The sequence below is a fragment of the Notechis scutatus genome, chromosome 3 (assembly GCF_049901735.1).
Source record: "Notechis scutatus isolate UNSWTSFEM ecotype Mainland chromosome 3, rNotScu1.2, whole genome shotgun sequence".
In the NCBI taxonomy this organism is placed as follows: domain Eukaryota; kingdom Metazoa; phylum Chordata; class Lepidosauria; order Squamata; family Elapidae; genus Notechis; species Notechis scutatus.
Window position 1 is genome coordinate 100,873,185 of NC_142011.1, and position 12,948 is coordinate 100,886,132.

General features: G+C 40.6%; 1 protein-coding gene across 1 annotated transcript in view; it reads right to left on the reverse strand.

Annotated features, from left to right (window-relative positions):
• PLA2G4A (phospholipase A2 group IVA) overlaps nucleotides 1-5,188 on the reverse strand; it is an 88,923-nt gene extending 83,735 nt beyond the window's left edge. The window contains exon 1 of the mRNA XM_026669286.2: nucleotides 4,749-5,188. The gene's annotated coding sequence lies outside the window, so the exon portion shown is untranslated. The remainder of the gene's footprint in view (nucleotides 1-4,748) is intronic.
• Between the last annotated feature and the right edge of the window lie 7,760 nt (nucleotides 5,189-12,948).

Genomic DNA, 12,948 nt, shown 5'->3' on the forward strand with positions numbered 1-12,948 from the left:
GCAGCTTACAGGGCAGCTGTAGCCATTATTAGAAAAGAATGAAGCATTACCGACAAGTTTGCACAACAGCCCAGTAGAAAAGTAAAAGTAAGAAGGTGGGTTGATGGAATGTTTCAGGTATTGCAGTAGAAACTGGGAGAGTGTGAGTTCTAGCCCAATCTCAGAGCTGAAAGCTGACTAGGATTAGGGTTAGGGGAGTGGGTGTTTTTTTTTCAGCCCAATCCACTTCACAGTTTTACTGTTGTGATGAAAATAGGAAGCAGTACTATGATTACAGCATGTTGCCTTAAGCTGTACAAATTAAGGTGAGATATAAAACTAATGAGCAGTTTGGGCTAGTGGTTAAGCACCAGGTTATAAACTAGAAGACCATGAGTTGTAGTCCTGCCTTTGGCATAAAGCCAGTTAGGTGAGTTTGGGCCAATCACTCTCACTCAGCCCTAGGAAGGACGCAATGACAAACCACTTCTGAAAAACCTCCCCCAAAGAGCGCAGAGCTTTTGCCGGGCAGACATCAGATATCAAAAAACAAAGGCAAATAAAAATAAATCTAATAATACATTTCAAAAAAATAAAATAGTAGAGAATCAATCTTTTGATATATATATATATATATATATATATATATATATATATATATATATATATATATGTATGGTGTTCGGCTTGGTTCGGTATTTTCCCACGTCATTGTAGTTCTTTTAAAGTTGTAGCAACGTTTCAGCAGAATCTCATCTGCCATCATCAGGCTTCTGTATTGTGTCCGTCTGTGAGTCAGACTTTTACAGTAGTTTCAGATTTGAATTTGGGGCAGCCTATTGCTGTGCCAGAATGGTTTTTTCTTCATCCTGATTGGTTGGGAGTCTTGGTCTGTGTTTATTGGTCTCGGAGTTTGCTGTGTTCTGCTTGATTGGTGTCTCTAATATCTTCTGTCTGTTTTTTGGCTCTTTTTGTATCTTGATTGGCTGGCAGCATTGTGTTGCTTTAATGGAGGCCTTTAGTGCAGCTTGGCTTCGGGTAAATGGACGGCTATCATTAGTTAGGAAGCTGGGTTTCATCTGGGTGCCTGGTTGGGGTGTGTTTGAGCTGGAGGTATCAGGGGGATCTGTTTGTGCCCAGGTGTTTGCCTGGCTTGTGGTGTGGAGATTTTTTGTTTGTGAGTGCAGGCTTCCAAATGATTGACAGCCTGGTGGAATCATCTCTTCTGTTCATGCTTTCTGGTCTTTTTCAATCTCTATGGCTTCTCTGATGATTCTGTGATTAGGGTTTCTATAGTGGCCAGGGTTTTGGTGCCATTGAAGTTGATGCTATGACCTGTGGCTTCCATGTGTTGGACTAGTGAGGACGTGTGTTCCAGATTTTTGACTGCATTTTTGTGTTCATCCAGGCGGGTGCTTATTCTTCTATTGGTCTGTCCAATGTATGTGGCGGGCATGATGCACAGGGGACTTCGTATATGCCTTGGTTTTCCAGGTCAATTTTATCTTTGGGGTTGCTAAGGATGGCTGCTATTTTTCTGTCTGTTTTGAAGGCAGTCCTGATGTGATGTCTGTGTAGTACCTTACTAATTTTGTCTGTAGTACCTCTTATGTAGGGCAGGACAGCTGTTCCACAGGTCTGTTCATCTTCTGGGTCTCTATTATGTTTCAGTGTGTTTTTGTGGATCAAGCTGGTGATTTTGCTTTTGTGGAAGCCGTTGGCTGTCAGTACTTTAGTCAGGGTGCATAGTTCAGTCTTAATGTGTGTCTTGTCTGCCAGGCGTTTGGTTCTGGTAATTAGTGTTTTAGCCACGGAGTTTATCTGTGCTGGGTGGTGGTGGGATTGGGCGTTGAGGTAGCGGTTGGTGTGGGTTTTCTTCTGGTATATGGTGTGTCCTAGTGTGCCATCTGTTTTTTTGTAGATTAGTACATCTAGGAATGGTAGTTGTTTGTTTGTTTCTGTTTCCATGGTGAACTTGATTTTGGGGTGTGCGCTGTTTAGGTGTGTTAGGAAATTGTTTAGGTTTTCTTGTCCATGGGGCCAAATCACGAATGTGTCATCGATGTATCTTAACCATAGTTTGGGTTTGAGGGTGGCATTGGCCAGGGCTCTGGATTCGAATTCTTCCATGAACAGGTTTGCAATGACAGGTGACAGTGGTGATCCCATGGGAGCTCCTTCTATTTGTTTGTATCTTTGTCCTTTGTATATGAAATATGTGTTGGTTAAGCAGTGTTCTGTTAGTTCCATGAGGTGTTTAGCTGGTTGGTATTTATTTTTGATGATTTCAAGGGTCTCTTTTATCGGGACTTGAGTGAATAGTGAAACCACGTCAAAACTTACAAGCAGATCTTCTTGCTCCACGTGTAGATCTTTGATCATTTCCAAGAAGTGGTATGAGTTTTTTACATGAGAAGCTGCTGTTTCAGCATGGGGCTGTAGCTCTTTTGCTAGGTGTTTAGCTAGGTTTTGTAGTGGTGCTCCTCTGGAGCTGACTATGGGTCTGAGAGGTATGCCTTCTTTGTGTATTTTTGGGAGGCCGTATAGTTTGGGGCATCTGGAAGATTTCTCTCTGGGTATGATCATGTGTTGGATCTCTTTGCTTATGTGGCTGGTTATAATTTTCTTCTTGGTTAATTTTTCCAGATATGTGGTTGGGTCAGTGTTTATGGGTTTGTATGTGGAGTCTTGGAGTAGGTCTGTCAATTTTGTTTCGTAGTCTTTTCTGTCCATTACTACAGTGGCATTCCCTTTGTCTGCTGGGAGGATGATTATGCTGCTATCTCTTTTCAGGGTTTGTAGTGCTTTGATTTCATTTTTCTGTAAGTTGCTTTTTGGTGGTTTGCTTGTGCATAAGATGTTGGTAACTTGGTGTCTTATTTTATCAGCTTCATCTGTATTTAATTTAGTTAGGCTGGATTCTACTGCACATATGATGGATTCTGTGGGGATTTTTTGGGGTGCTATAGCATAATTGAATCCTTTGGTTAGGACATCTGTTTCTGTTTTGGTGAGTTCTCTGTTGGAAACGTTGTGCACTAATTGTTTCAGGTGTTGTTGTGAGTTGTTGGGGTTTTCTTGTCATGTTCTAATTTCTTTAATTTTTTCAATAATTTTCCTGTTTGTAAATACCTTCAGAATCAGCTCTCCAAGTTGTAAGTTGTTTTATCTTGTCCCAAAGTAGAGGGTGGATTTTGCTGCTCAGTTCCAGGTGTAGTGCTAGCGAACACCAAGCCGAACACCATACATGTAAGTACCGCGAAAACTTAAGAAAACATATATATATATATATATATATATATATATATATATATATATATATATGTGTTAGCTTAGTTAGGGTATTTCCACGTCATTGTAGTTCTTTTAAAGTTGTATAGCGTTTCAGCAGAATCTCATCTGCCATCATCAGGCTTCTGTATATATATTCTGTATATATACAATACAGAAGCCTGATGATGGCAGATGAGATTCTGCTGAAACGCTGTACAACTTTAAAAAGAACTACAATGACGTGGAAAATACCCTAACAAGAACACCATACATGTAAGTACCCTTGAAAACTTAAGAAAACATATATATATATATATATATATATATATATATATATATATATATATATATATATATATATATATATATATATATATATATATATATATTTGTGTGTGTGTGGTTATGTCCATCATATTTGTTAGAACACCCAAGACTTCCTTACCCAATTCCAAAGGTTTCCTTCTTGTTGTAGTAAGCATACTACAATCTACCTGATGTTTGTCATAACTATAAACAGCGCAAAACTTGAATGCATTTGACTAAAGTATAACTGGACCATTTCACACGCTACCTTTGCCTAATAAGAGCAGTTTTATCAAGAATCAGAAAAGACAAGTGAAATATCAGGGTCACAGATAAACTGGGGAAAACATTAATAAGTCCTCCACTAATTATGTTGACCCTTGAATAAGCAGGGACAAATATCCATCAATCTGCCTACACACAAATACATCAGTCCCATGAGTAATATATATTCAACAGAGTTTATTCCCAGGTATGAGAATCTTTTAAGGATTCTAACCCTGATTCCTCTGTTCGCATTTGAACATGTTTTACTGTCTCGTCTAATAACGTTCCTATGTTTACGGCTGGTTCTTCCCCTCCTGACCTCGACATTGCCACATTATCGAGTTTCGTCTCAGCGAAACCCTGCCACACCAGCCCTCTCTCCCAAGGCAATTTCATTAAAAGCAAGCCCGATGGATGGAAAAAAAAATCGCTTGCAAAGGGCACGCATTTTAAGATCGCCTGCGGTTCTTAGAACTAGAATTCCTTGGATCGTCAAACCTCCAAGCCCCGAGGATTATTCTCGGTTCCGTAAAAGTCACAAAACTCTGGCAACTTTTTTTTTTTTTTTTTGTTCCCCGCCCGGGCTAAAATATGCTACGCAAATACATGAACATGTCGCAACTCCTCCTGGTACAAAAAGCCCTCTTTCTCCTCCCTTGCAATCTAAAATCGGCCCGTTCAATTTGACGAACTTGCAGCAAGTTAGCAAGACGGAGCTAACTTTGATTTTTTTTTTTTCAAGCCGGGCAAAAAAATAAAAATAAAATAAAGAGCGCCTTTTCCTTTCTAAGCAACAAGCACAAAAGGCTTCTCTATCCCAACAGCTAAGACGGTTAACTCTCTCCTATATGCCATTCTCCTAGACCTTTTCCGCTCTCCTAATCATTCTCGCTACAATGAAGCATGCTAAGCATATGGCTTACAAATGTGGCCGGTGCGCGTTAGGTGCCCCGAGGATGGCGCATCTCACGATCCAACGAGATCGGATTCTTCTTTGGATTGTCCTCCGCCCACTCCCACGTTCCTCTTTTTCGGCTCGGCTGGGCTGACTTTTCATTCGCAACCGGAGCCGGGTGGGCGGAGTTGTGGAGTCAGATGGTCCCAGAGGTTTAAGGAGGCGCTCAAAGTTGAACTTCGCTTTGCCAACGTCACTCACGCGTGGAGTGAGGGCCGGCGGTGGGCGAAGCGCACGTGGAAAGGGGTCGGGATTGCAGAGCGCGGAGAGGGAGGGGGTGGAAAGCCGACCAGCCAGCCGCACGTATATTCGCTCTGAAGTTTCTGTTTCCCTTCCTCTGTAGTCAGTGGGATGAGCTTCTACGTGAGCATTTGAAGGTACAACCTGTTGGTTCAATAAAAACAGGGAATAGCGTTTCAGGAGGGAAAAACGTCCTGGAAAATTGCCCCAGTCAGTGGTTGATCTCACTTACTCCTCATGTTTCGTTTCCGCGTCGCGAAAGCCGACGACTTGAGGCGGTGCAGAGGGTTAGGTGGACCAGATCTTGGATGACATTTTCTAGCATCTTTACTCCCTTTCCACGCTAGTTGAAGGTCTAAGGTTCCTCTCTGCGTGTACGCCTATTTGGGGAAGAAGACGAAGAAAAACCAAAACCACTATATTAGACTGAATTCAACTAAATATAGTGGGAAATGGGTTTTCGGACCAGAAAATAAAGCTATAGCTTAAAGAACAGACATTAAAAAAATAAAATTATTCCTATAGTAGTTTTGTTTTGTTTTGCTTTTTTGGAACTTTGTAGCTTCTCTTTGCAATTTTTTTCGGGGCGGGGGGGGAGTTTAAATGGAAGTGAGGTTTTCCTATTTCCATGTATTTTTTTTAATCGAGTTTTTTACTGTAAATACAGGAACACCTGTTAGCATATTCACTGACACCTGGGCTACCCCTGCACTGAAGATAAACTATATTGTGGACATTGTCTTGGAAAATGTTACCTAATGAGTATTCTTTCTGTAATCTGCTTGTGGTCAGGAGCATTACTCTCCCAATTAGGTAGCAGGAAGAAATTGCTAGGAATTATCTAATTATAAACATTTCTGCAGCTGGAATTGGCAGCAGTTACAGTAGTTTGAGGAACTGCCTATTTTCCACGGTTTCTGCCTGGCTGGTACATGCCAGCAGAATTGGCACATTCTGGGTCTCTCCCAACAATGCATTTATCAGGGCCAAGGAAGTAAGCCTTCTCTGTTGTGGTGTCTGCCCTTTGGAATGAGATCAACTGGAAATCCATGTCCTCCTCCCCCACCCTGTTGTCATTGGCATAAAGCAGGGGTCTTCAAACTTGACAGCTTTAAGACTTGTGGATTTCAACTCCCAGAATTCCTCCTCCAGTCATGTTAGCTCAGGAATCCTGGGAGTTGAAGTCCACAAGTCTTAAATTTGCCAAGTTTGAAGACCCTTGGCATAAAGCCTTGAATAATTGTTTGTTGAGATGGATGGATCCCCTTCTTGGGTATGCCTTTTTTATTGTTTTTAATCTCTATATAGTGACTGAATCCCATCCTGTTCTTAATTGGATTGGATTACTTTATGCTAATATATTGTGAGCTGCCCTGAGTCAATTGGAGACTAAATAGAATTAAATTAACACTATGAATGAAATCTTTATAAGAAAATGATGTTACCTAGTTTTTCTGAAATAGTTGGATTGGCAAAAACCTGTTTCCAAATTAGTCCTTTACTCTTAGAAGAACAAGGCCTCGGACACATTTCCTGTGCAAGAGTATATGATTGATAACCAGTACCCCCAGACTAGAACTTCAAAGATCAAATTTATATCTCGTCTGCTAAAACATAAAAAGAAAACTTGAAATTCTCAGTTAACTTGCATTTTTATTAGCACTTCAGCAGCTATCATGTCATGCTAAACCACTGAAGGAAGAATATAGATAGTTTGAACAAGGCTACTCTCTCTCTCTCTCTCTCTCTCTCTCTCTCTCTCTCTCTCTCTCTCTCTCTCTCGTTACTACTGCTAGGAAAAACAGGATGTGGCTTGAACTGGCTAGCAAGCGGATAGAAGCAAGGACAAGTGATAAGGGAGCACAATGAATTATATCAGCCTCTGTGGAACATTCAGCTTTTGTAAAATTTTGACTTTTTAGAACTTCCATAGACTGATTCTGCGCCTATAAAAAGAGTCTTTATTTTCTGAGTATAGGTAGAGCTGCTGCTTACTTCACCCTCCTGCCTTGCCCTGATATTCAGTAAATATCTGATTCCAAAAGGTGTAGTCTCCATAGCTTGAATCCAGAGAACAATTCTTTCTCAATGCTATAATGGTTTTTTTTATTCGTGTATTAGATCTTCATTGAGAAGAGGGAGTTCAAGACAGCATATATAGCTCTCTGTCCTATTTGTTTCCCCCAAAACACAACCATCATATGATATAGGTTGAGAGAGAATGACTGGCCTCAACTCTCCCATGAAGCTTTCAGAGTTGAAAGTGGACTAGAACTTGGTCTCCTTGCTCTAGTTTAATCTTAATCCATATACCATGCATGCTGTACAACCTGAGCTGTTCTAGTTTTTGCAATCAACTGCTGTCAAGCAAACCATTGTACAGTATTTGTCACATAGACAAGCAAGTGTCTTTGTGCAATTCATTAAGCCAGAGTGATGCATTCGTTAACGTGAATCTGGTGAAATCCAGATAACGTGAATCTGGTGAAATTCAGCTATGGAAGTTTTTTTGGCCCAGTCACTCTTTCAGCCCAACCTACCTCACAGGTTTGTTGTTATTGGAGCAGATGTGAGAAAGGAGTGCCTAGTGACCACCTTGAGTTCTTGAACAAAAAGTGCAGTTTATCAACTATGATCTATTCCTTTTATTCTTTATTTGAGCTACCTTAAGTCATGAGGTGAAAAGAAGGAATCCTAGCAAGATGTCTAAACAGAACATGGGTCAAATTTTCTTTTCCAATTTCTCTCTCTAACATATATTTTACTAAATACATTTTTTAAAAAAGAAACCTAATATAAAGTAAGAAAAAGGAAGAAGTCAAAGAGAAAGCTAAAAGTACAAGAAAGGGGGAAGGAAGTAAAAAAAAATATAGAAAAGAAAGAAAAAAGATATGAAGAAGTAGTTTCTAATCTTTATAGCAGAACGTTCAAAACGTTAAGTACCGAACCGATAGTAACACCAGTTGAATCCCACCCCAGTCACATCCCACCTGATCTACTAGAATGGGAAGGCAAGGAATGTTGCTCCTAACCTCTAAGGCAAGGGTCTTCAAACTTGGCAAATTTAAGACTTGTGGACTTCAACTCCCAGAATTCCTGAGCTAACATAACTGGAGGAAAAATTCTGGGAGTTGGAGTCCCCAAGTATGAAAGCTGCAGAGGAGCTGCTCTAAGGAGATATATTTGGTGTGAACCAGAAGAAGGCCCTTCTCTGTGGTGGAACATCATCCCTCTGAAAATTAGAGTGGCTCCCATTGTGACACTCTTTCAGAAGGCCCCAAAGATGTGGCTCTGCCAGCGGGCCTGGGGAACCCACAGCTGTATGGAGCTCATTAAATGGCTGGTATGAGTGTGTGTTGTCGCTGGGGTGGAGAAGAGGGGGTTATCTTATTACTTTTATTTCTTTTATTGAGTGTTTTTATTTCCAGTAAGTTGCCATGAGAGAGCAGGCAGCAATATAAATTTACCCCAAAATAATATTTTTTTTAAAAAAAAATCTATTGTTTTTCTTTTTGCACTTTTGATTTTTTTTTTCTTTATCCTCCTTTTTCTTACCTTTTTACTTTGTATTAAATCGGGAAAAAGTGTAGCCTTCCTCAGGTCGTGTGTCACTTCAAGAAATATCAATAATTTGGTTTATGACGGACTGGGCTGGGGTGATCACACAGGGCTGTGAAACTCGTCTCCCTGATCTCAGGGCTGCAGGTGCAAGATGTGGGGATCGGAAGGCCACCTTACAGGGCTGTGAACCTCATGGATCTCCTTTCCTCCTGTAGCGTTCCTGAGGTAATGAAACTGACAAACCTCAGTTTATGGCGGTTAAAACTGGTTCTCTGCTGCAAACATCTTGTGGCAGCGGTGACACCACGCCTCCACACAACAAGCAGGGAGCAGGGATTGGAGCAGAGCACAGGCAGCCTCTAAATGTGCAGGTTTTCCCCACACCAACAGGCGTGTCAGTCAAAGTGCCTCGGCGTGTCACGAGTGACACACGTGTCATAGGTTAGCCATCACTGGTCTAGGCCAATGTAGTAACAAGGAGAATCCAAATAAAACTTATAGTCAAACACAAAATATCTAGCTAAAGAATGAGCACTAATAAAGGCAAGTCCAAAAGGCAATCAGTCAGTACTATAAGTAGTAGCGCGACACTTGAAATTATGAAACTAAAAGTCTTGCAATCCACTCCAGGATTCACTGAAAGGCAGTCATGAGGAGGCTTTTTAATTTTTTGTTGATGTTTAAAAATACAAAGATAGAAAATTAATGCAAACAAAAATATTTTAAAAGTATAGAGGAAAAAAGGGGGTGGGAAAGGGGAAACAAGTATAAAAAAAGAAGAAATATAAAGACATAACTTCCTTCTTCTGGCAGAGTTGAGCATTGAGCCCTATCCAACAAAATGCAGTTCAGTGGTCAGAAAAATAAGATTTTACACTTAGGCAAGAAAAACCAAATCACAGATACTAAATAGGTGATACCTAGCTTAATATTAGTGTCTGTGAGAGGGATCTAGCTGCCCTAGTGGATCATCACTTAAGTATGAGCCAAAAAATGCTTCTGCCAAAAAACCATTGTAGTTTGTACTGCATTAAAAGGAGAGCATCAATAGCAGTGGTGGTATTCAAATAAAGTTGCCACTGGTTCGGTGGGCATGGCTTGGTGGCCACGCTTTGCGCGCATGCACACTTTGCGTGCACACGTGCGCCAAACACGCACTTTGTGCAGGCGCAGAGGTGTTCTAACTTGCCTCCTGCAAGCCTGCATGATGCTGGTCGCTGCAGCAGCTGCCCCGCAGTGCTATTCTGCGCCACGCAAAGCAGCTGCGCTTTGAATTCTGGCCATAAAAATGAGTAGGTAGGTGGGCCAAACACAGAGTAGCGAAGAGAACTGGTTTGGTCTCCACTGCTCATCTCCACTACCGGCTCTCCAGAACCGGGCAGAACCGGTCGAATACCACCACTGATCAATAGCATTAGAAGTTATAATACTGCTTTATACTGCACTAGTGAGGACACATCTGGAATATGATGGCCAGTCGTGCTCATCATGATACCTCCCCCCCCAAAAAAAAATTCTAAAAAGTGTGAGGAGAAGAGCAACAAACATGATAAAGGATTTAGAGTCTAAATGGCAAGATTAATTATTAAGGGAGCTAGGTATATCTAGCCTATTGAAGTGAAAGATCTGGGGGGACATGATAACTGTCTTCCAGTACTTGAGGGCCTGTCACAGACAAGAGGGGGTTGAGTTATTCCCTAGGGTGCCAGAGGGCAGGACAAGAAGCAATGGGTGGAAGCTTGTTAAAGAGAGATCCAATCTAAAAAAGTAAGGAGAAATTTTCTGACAGAACAATTAATGAAGTAGCTTGTGTCCAGGGGTTGTGGGTGCTGTATCATGGGAGGTTTTCAAAAATAGACTGGACAACCATTTGACTGAGATGGTATAAGTGTCTACTATTGACCTCATCCCCTTCCTAAAAGGCCTGTAGGGGGCGTGCATAAGCGCACCATTCGTGCCTACTGTCCCTGTCCTACTGTTTTTTTTATTTTTCTTATAAGTATCTATCTCATGTATTCAAAACTATATTTATTCTTATACCTGTATCTTGTAAGCGATTGACAAATCAAATAAATACTAAAATACTAAATACTAAAGTCTGATATCCTGCCTTGATCAGTGGTTGGACCAGGGCCTCCAAAGTCTCTTCAGTTCTATGCTTCTACATCTATCATTCTCTCTTTAACTTTTCTCAGGAATATTGTTTAGTTTACTTTATTGTCATTGCACCTCATACAATGAAATTAAATGCCATCTTCAGTGTAGATCATACATAAGAAAACTATAAAAATAAAACAAAAACATACATCCTTCACATTCTATATAATTGAATTGAAAACCCCTGATACTGCATTATTATTACACTATACAATAGAATTCAATATGGTTACTGCTCTGGGATAGAAGCTGTTTTTCAGCCTATTTGACCATGTTTTTATTATCCTGCACCATCTGCCAGATAATAATAGTTCAAAAAAAGGATGCCCAGGATGAAATGGATCTTTGAGAATGTTTTAAACTTTCTTGAGGCACCGGGAGCTATAAAGCTCTTAATAAAGAGGGGAGAGGGCAACCAATGATCCTCTGGGCAATGATATTAACCCTCTGGATCACTGTCCTATCTGCCACTGTGCAATTAGCAAACCATACACAGGTGCAACAAGTTAAAATACTCTCTGTAGTGCAGCAATAGGTCATCAGCAATTTTTCATTCACTTGTTGTTTCTGGAGAAGTCTCGGATAGTATAATATCTGCTGGGCCCTTTTGACCAGTGTGCAATGTGAGTGCCCCACATTAGGTCCTCTTTTATGATAACACCAACAAACTTAAAAGTGGCCACATGTTCCACTTGGTCTCCATTGATAACCAAGGGCTGGATGTCTGATCTGTTCCTTCTATAATCCACTATAAGCTCCTTGATCTTATTGGTGTTAAGGACCAAGTTATTGTCTCCGCACACAAAAGCAACTGGTCCACCTCATCTTGATAGGCAGACTCATCCCTCCCCCTCCCCCAGAGATGAGTCCCACCACTGATGTATCATCTGCAAATTTAATAATAGTATTACTGCCATGAGTAGTCATGTACATAAAGAGTATAAAGTAAGGGACAAAAACACTGTAGCAGTGTTAAGAATAAGGGCTGAGGAGGTATGATTACCTAATCTGACCCTCTGTGAGCAGCCAGACAGGAAATCCATAATCCAAAGGCAGATTGAATAAGAAAGCCCAAGGTCCAGAAGTTTAGACACTAGTCTATGTGGAAGAATTGTGTTAAATGCAGAACTAAAATCTACAAAAAGCATCCTCACATAGCCCCCCCACCCTGCTGTTCTAGATGAGTCAGAGCAGTGTGAAGAGTGACGGCTATAGCATTCTCTGTAGATCTAGTTTTTGTGTATGCAAACTGGTGTTTATCAAATGTATGCGGAAGACCAGAAATGATGTGCCGACAAACCAATTTCTCAAAGCACTTCATGATGGTAGGATCCCACCCCTGGAGAGACCCAGAGTTGCTGAAAGATAGGTGGCTATATGAATGAATGAATGAATGAATGAATGAATGAATGAATGAATGAATGAATGACAGATATATAGATAGACTGAATTAAGAGTCATTCATGATTTCTGTTATGATGTATGATTTCTGAGTCCAGTGCCACACTCTGGCTTTCATTTGCATTTTAACATTGCATACTTTCGTGGGATTTAATTGCTCAAGACAATATGAAAGTCTAAACGCTGGTCTAAGCAACAAACTGGGGATTTTCCCCATTATAGCGTCAGCACAACTGGCCCAAAGACCAGATTCCGTCATGCATGACAGGGCCTTAAGCAATTCTGATTGACAAAGTGACACAAAGAGATTTTTGCCACTCTCAGAAAGAGCATAAAATGCACACACTTCCTCCCATTCCCAGTGAAGCAAAGAACCATTACACTAGTTGCTTTCACATATGCCCATTGTAGTCATATTTATATATTATGCAACCAGTTGTGGAAATAAAGTGGTGAGTAGGAAAAGGATTAAGCAACCATAACCATCAGCTGATTCCTGCTCTGACTCACTTCTTTCAAAAGGAAGAGATGGGTTTAGCTATATAACATGTATCTGAAAGGCAAAATATAGATAAAGGCTCTTTTTTGTCTGCCTTCTATTGAACACGTGGCCTTCATTTTGAATTAAATATTGGTTTATTCTATTAAAGTAACAAATTCATTGACATGGAAAAACTAAAGTATGCATCATAAACTGCCTGTCGAGTGCATAAAAATCAGGAAGTCCAGGCAGTTTAAAATGAATGTCAAGGTTTATTGCAAACACATGCTCTTTACAAGAATCTGAACTACTAATGGTCAAAGAAAAT